We start from the raw sequence: 6,714 nt of genomic DNA on the forward strand, positions 1-6,714 counted from the left end.
CTATCCTCAAAGTCCATATTCTTAACCATATATCTGCTATTTCAATATTTCTTCTAAACAAACACAGTGCTCTCCCCAAGAAAGCTTTGGTTGATGAATAGGAATGTTTGTCTTATTACATACCCATTACAGTTGGGGCAAAGGGGGTGAAGCTGGTGGCAACCTAGGGAAGCTTCCTTTGATGCCCTGCTTGGTTGCTTTCCACCACCCACAGCCAACATTTATTGAATGCCAACTATGTGCTAAGTATAAGAGACACAGAAGTAAATAAAAAATCAGGATCCTTACCTTTAGGCATATATTCTAGCTGGCAAACCAGACAGTAAACAAATAATTCCAAATGAAAGCTGGGGAGTCGCGGTGGCAGAGAGAACCAGGATGCTATAGGAACCCATGTGAGAGCCTAACCTGGATCTAGAGATCGGCTCCCAGGGCGCCTGGGTGGCTCAGTTGGTTAAGTGTTCGACTCTTGATCTCAGCTCAGGTCTTGATCTCAGGGTCGTGAGTTCAAGCCCCGTGTTGGGCTTGATGCTGGGCATGGAGCCAGCTTTTAAAGGGAAGGGAGGGAGGGAGGGGAGGAGAAGAGAGGAGAGGAGAGGAAACGGAAAAGGAAAGGAAAAAAAAGAAAAGAAAAACCAGCTCCGTTGAGGGGTTGGTTTCCCTGCTGAGGCTGAAAGGCTGAGTAGGAACCAGTCAGGGACAGGAGCAGGAAACGGGTGTCTCAGACAGATGGAAGAACATGTTTGAAGGCCTGCGGTGCGGTTCTAGTACAGTGGAGTCAGGACTGGAGAGAGAGAAGGTATAGAAGTTAAACAGTAGCCAGATCATGGAGGGAGTCCTTGAGGAGAAATTATGGGTGTCACTCTCTAAGATTAAGGAGAAGAAATGACATGGTAGAGGCAGGCCAGAATGGAACCCACATATCCCGACATGTCCCTGACCTTGGTTTTTTCTTTCAGAAAGGAGGACAATAAGTAACTAGGACTCACACAGGTATTACAAGATGAAAAGGAGTTGAGCATGGTTTTCTTTGGGGCGGGCTTTGCAGGTGGAGCACACACCCACGGCTAGCCATGGCCCTGGACTCACACTGTGCTAGCCCCTTGATTCTCCTAAGCCCACAGCCCTGTTCGCTGGTTCACGTGACCCCCTCCTAGGAATCTCCTTAGGAATCATAAAACAGCAGTGAGGGAAGACAAAAGAGTGACAGAAAAATAGAACGAGATGAACTCAAACAGGAAAGCAGTTGGAGAGGTTTTGTAGGTAAAGACTAAAAGATGCGATCCTGTGGAACAAACAAAAAGTATACAATCTGGGCAGAGAGGGCATACTCAAAGTGGTACAGTTAACTGAATTAGACCCAGTAGCACGGACATTTGTTTTGTTTTCACTTGCTAACTTGATGAAAAAAATATTCTTACACACAGAAGCTTTCACCTGTAACTGCGACAGGTACTGTCAAATTTCTATAAATTTCAAGAAATTTTTTGTCTTAAAAGATGAGAGGCACATGTCCCTATAAATACATTGTTAATAGGGAATAATAACCTTAATCTCTCTCTCCTTTAGTAACATGCAAATTTGGCTTAACACAACATGCATGAATTTAACGCCAATATATGCAAGGCACCGTTCCTTGATAAAATGAGAGTCAAAAGAAGAAAGGAGCAAAGAAAATTAAATTTAATCTTTCTCTATGTGTATGTTCCTTGTCTAGTTTTTTAAAACAGTAAATTCTTACTTACCCAAAAAACAAAACAAAATAAAACACCCAGAATTTCCCCGACTTCTGCTTCTATGAGAAGGGCAAGCAGAGATCAAGAATTGCTCTTTCAAGAGACCTTTTCATTTTATGTCACAGCATCAGTACAAATTCAGTCCATACTGTAAGTAAATGGCAAGAAATAATTGCTTTAGAGACAGGCAAACCGGGTGAGAACCTGGTCACTACTCATTCGCTGTGTTACCTTGGCTAGGTCACTTAGCTTCTTTGTACCTCAGTAGTAGAAGCATTAGTAATATTTGTAAAATGTGCTTCGAATTCTAAAGTATCCCACATTTATCCCATTTAATGATATTAATATATAATGAATGCATACAGCTTTGCAGGTGGAGGGGTTCAGAACAAGTCTCCCCAAAATGTACTACTTTGGCATGTGAACTATTTTGAGCTGAAAGCAATCAAGATCCTGCAGGCTTAAGAGAAATTTTCTACCCTTCCTTAAATACCTAGAAGAATCTAAATGGAGGGGTTTTGCCAGAATAAGAGTTACTATCAGAGATAAGTTTTATCTGAATGACCCATCTGTATGGCAGGGCAAACATCTAATTATTAATCTGTTCTTATTGCCCTCCTCCCTTTTGAAGCCCCAGGCCCCTACCCCATTCCTTAGCTCAAGATGGCATATATACTTCATTTAATTTTTCCATTATTGAACCCCTCATATACCTGAGCGTTCCCATACATACAAAATTAAATTTGTTTTTCTCCTGTTCATCTGTCTCATGTCAATTTACTTCTTCAACCAGCCAGAAGAACCTTTGAAATGTAGGCATGGTCTCATTTAAATCACAGAACAACATCTATAAGGGAGGTACTTTTGTTATGTCCATTTGACAGATGATAAAATCAAGGCTTAGAGAGGTTAAGAAATGTCTTCCCGAAGGTGTACAGAAGTGACAGAAACATGTGTGAATAGCTTCCAAGTCTGTTCACTCAACCGTTATGCTCTCATTGCCATCATTTATTTATTTACTTTATACTCTTTTATAAAATAAGATCTCCGACTCTTGCAGGATTATAATGCATTTACAATGCCCAGCACAGTGTCTGGTATCTGGCACATGGTTAGCATGCATTACATGGTACCAAAGAGAAGGCAGGGCAAGGGAATGGGGAACGAAGAGAAAGAAATAGTATCCCCACCTCCAGCCAGGACATTTGATTCAGCCGCTCAGCCTTTCCGGGTGGCTCCAGGCTCTCCAAGCATAGATGAAACCTGAGCTAATACCATAGCTTTACCCCCATGTGGCTGTTGAACACTTTGAAGTGTGGTCAGTCCAAATTAAGATGTGCTAAAAACATAAAATACACACCAGATTTCAAAGACATAGTATAAAAAGGAATGTAAAATATCTCACTGATAATTTTGTATAGATTATACATTGAAATAATGATATTTTGAGTATATTGAGTTAAATGACATACTGTATTTTAATGTGGTTTTTCACTTTTTCAATGTGGTTACCAGAAAATTTCAAAATGCATATATGTCCCTACATTGTATTTCTACTGGACAGCACTGAAAGAGAGATTTGTCTGTGCAGGCCTTCTTCTACTTCCAAAGAGCAGGTTTTTAACAGTAGCTCCGATTCAAGCTGTTACACCACTGTCATGCATAGTAGGCCACTTGGACAGGTCCCTTCCTCATGTTGGTGAGATTACCTTCACTAACTTGAATTTACTCTTTGTCATTTAGGGTCTTTCTAATGGAACCGAAACTCTGTCTCATGCTTTAGAATTGGAAATATTTATCTATTAGAAGATGTCAACTAGAAGAGTCTAATAAAACTCTGGATTGCATTTTGAATCTTGAGATGCATTGATGTTATTTTTATAGGAATGTTTTCATATTTATCTTGTTAGGTATAAATTACTAGTAAAAAACTCTGCAAACTAGAAAAGAAAGAACGTCATTATATACTAAGGTCACACCATTCCTGAGATACACAGCCCTTTAGATTCTAAGATCACAACCAGAGGGCATGGATCAATTATGTACATGCTGCTTGATAAGTGGAGTCCTTTGGACATTTAATATTGTTAAGAACTTTGGAAATTTAATAAAAAAATTATTTGATTTATGCCCTTCTCCCCTAGAACCCACCCTAGATAAACAATTGCTACCCTGGGAGCGCTAATGTTACTTTGCACAAATAACTCCTTAAACAAACAAAAAGGCATGAAGATTTGTTATGAACAGTTTTCATCTAAACATCTAGGGATTATTACCTCCCACAACATTTTCTTTAAACATGGTTAGACTTACTTAGTTTAATGAGTTTGGGGATTGTTGCCTTTTCCCCTGCAACTTGCCAGATAAATCAGAAATATTTATTTTCAGAGACAGTTTAAGGAACTCCATAATTCCCAGTCTGTTTAAGCTTTACAGTAAATCTCAGTTGAATGCCTGTCATTGTTTCCAATCTGGTCAAGCAAAAAGAAAAAAGGCATACAATTCATCAGAATAATTAGTTGATTGGGGTTAAATAATTCTAGGAATAAACATCTGACTCCCTGGCACATCATAAACCTCCTGGAGTGAGAAGGATTATAAATTAAATGTACAAGATTTAAAATCATCCAGATATACCCTGAACATTATTGCAGGCATGTGGGACACATTTAGATAAGTTAAAACCAAGTGCGGGTTTAGAGTTTAGCCATCTTTGATCAGTGGTTTACTAAAGCCTTACTGCTTTGGTGTGAGGAGCAAAGAGAGGAAGAGTGGCAACAGTGCCCCCTACTGCCTAATGGCCACCTCCCTTCCCTGAAACAAGTTTCAGGGATATTTCAGACATCTGGTACCCCAGGAGATAATAAAACTCTCCCCCCAAGTATAAGGAGGTCAGGAAGGAAAAAAAAAAACAAAACTAACATTCGTTGACGGCCTACATCGTTGCAAGCACTGTGTTGTCATTTAATTTAATGATAATATGAAGTTTATCACAAATTCAGGAAAGAATAGGATGAGGTTTATAGATAAACTGAGGTTCAAGAAAGTTAGATGACATTTACAGGATTTGTAGCTAGAAATGGAACGAGCCAGGATTTGGACCCAGGTATGCCTGGCTCCCAAGCCAGAGATTATTACACTGTAGCATGCTAGCAGTGGCTAGAGGCCTTGGGCATGGTTGGGACTCAGAAAAGTGTCATGACCAGCCATCCTGATTTGCCTGGGACTGAGAGGGTTCTGGGGTCGCTGGACTTTCAGTGCTGCACATGGGAAAGTGGGGGGCAAACCGGGACAAGCTGGCTGCTCTAGCTAGAATTCGACTGAGTAAAGTACCAGGCTAGGAGGGGCAGTTTGGAAAAGGAGGGAGGCTGCCCAGCTGTGTCTGTCCTGTTCCTCTCTGTGGCCCAGGCTGCTATGCCACAGGTGAGCCATCTCTGTCCTATTTATTTGATGCTGTGACACATCCTGGGGCACTGTCAAAGAAGTTCACATTCCTGCCAGTTCTGGTTTCTTCAGTTCCCATCCTAAATCATCAGTCAGTGGGAATTTAGTTAACTGAATAAATCATTCCCTCAAGTGGAGGGGAAATTTCTTAACATTGACAGATTTGTAGGCTTAGGTTTTGGTTTCCTTACATAGACTGCTAAAGCATTAAAGCCACCTTAGTCTATTTGCCTTGTTTAATTAGTTGAACACTGGTATAAGACTACAATAAGGACAGGAGTTCAGTAAGACTTGTTGACTGAGAAAACCTGTATCTGCCTCTGCTCTCCTGATAGCCATCATCCTTACTTTGTGATTAGAATTTTATACCACCAATTAAAAAAAATGGTATAACATACATAAAGTGTCTAATGTTCACTAATCTTAAGTGTACAGCTTGATGAATTTGCAGAGTTGTATACACACCTACTTCCAGATAAAATATTTGATCAGAGAAACTTTAAGAAATCTTTGACCTCCCATCATCCACATACTGTGGTTTTCAAACTTTAATGAAGTTTAACGAAGAATCCACCTAAGAGAGCTTATTAAAATTGCATATTCCTACCCTCAGAGATTCTCATTCAGAGGGTCTGGGGTGTGATCTTAGATTTTAAATAAAGCATTCCAGGTGATCCTGATGCAGGAGGTCTATGGATCACACTTCTGAGAAATGCTGGCCTCCCTACAGCATAAAAGTCAAAGTGCTGAACAAGGTGTTAAGGTTTTGCCTAATTTGACCCAATTCTGTTTTTCCAGACTCAATCCTGGCTAGTTTCCACCATGTTGAATTACTTATCTCTCCTCAATAGTTCATATATTCCTGTTTCCCCTAACCTGGACTTACTTTTCCATCTACTCTATGTGACTGATGGACTTCTACTCATCCTTCAAGACCTAGCTATGTTGTCATCTCCTCTGGGAAGTCTTCTCAACCTCATGAGGCAGTATTAGTTGCTCCCCCATTGTTCATACAGAATTTTATTCAGACCCCTATTATACTACTTACCGTACAATGCTGATTTCTAAATCTCCTTGTTTAGAAATAAGCAGGAATATGTCTAGCTCTTTCTTAAACCCCTAACTCTGCACACGGCAGGGCACAAAGTGGGTGAATGAATGAATGTATGCTACTGATTTACACATGGAGTCACTTAGCTCTCATTTCCCAGGCCAATGAGACTGCAGTCTCCCTCAGGGAAGTGAGGGGTTTGGGCTCACTTCTGTGATCTCCAAAATTATGCCAGGGACTCAGTAGTCAATGAAAAAATACCTCATGAATGAAAATAATCAACAGACTCTCTGTCCCCCCAATTTAGTGAGTACCTCCATGCTTCCTAGGCCCTCACTGCAACTCTTGGCGGGAAACAGGAGTGGAGTGTGAGTGCTGGGGTTAGATGTCGCATCTAACAGATGAGAGTGTTAGGCTAGAAGCCGCAGGACTGGCCTCCAACACCAGGTTCCTGGTTCTCTCTACCCGTTCCCTCCACAGAAC

The sequence above is a fragment of the Callorhinus ursinus genome, unplaced genomic scaffold (genome assembly GCF_003265705.2).
Source record: "Callorhinus ursinus isolate GAN/ISIS: 27379988/994484 unplaced genomic scaffold, GSC_fseal_2.0 scaffold9, whole genome shotgun sequence".
In the NCBI taxonomy this organism is placed as follows: Eukaryota; Metazoa; Chordata; class Mammalia; order Carnivora; family Otariidae; genus Callorhinus; species Callorhinus ursinus.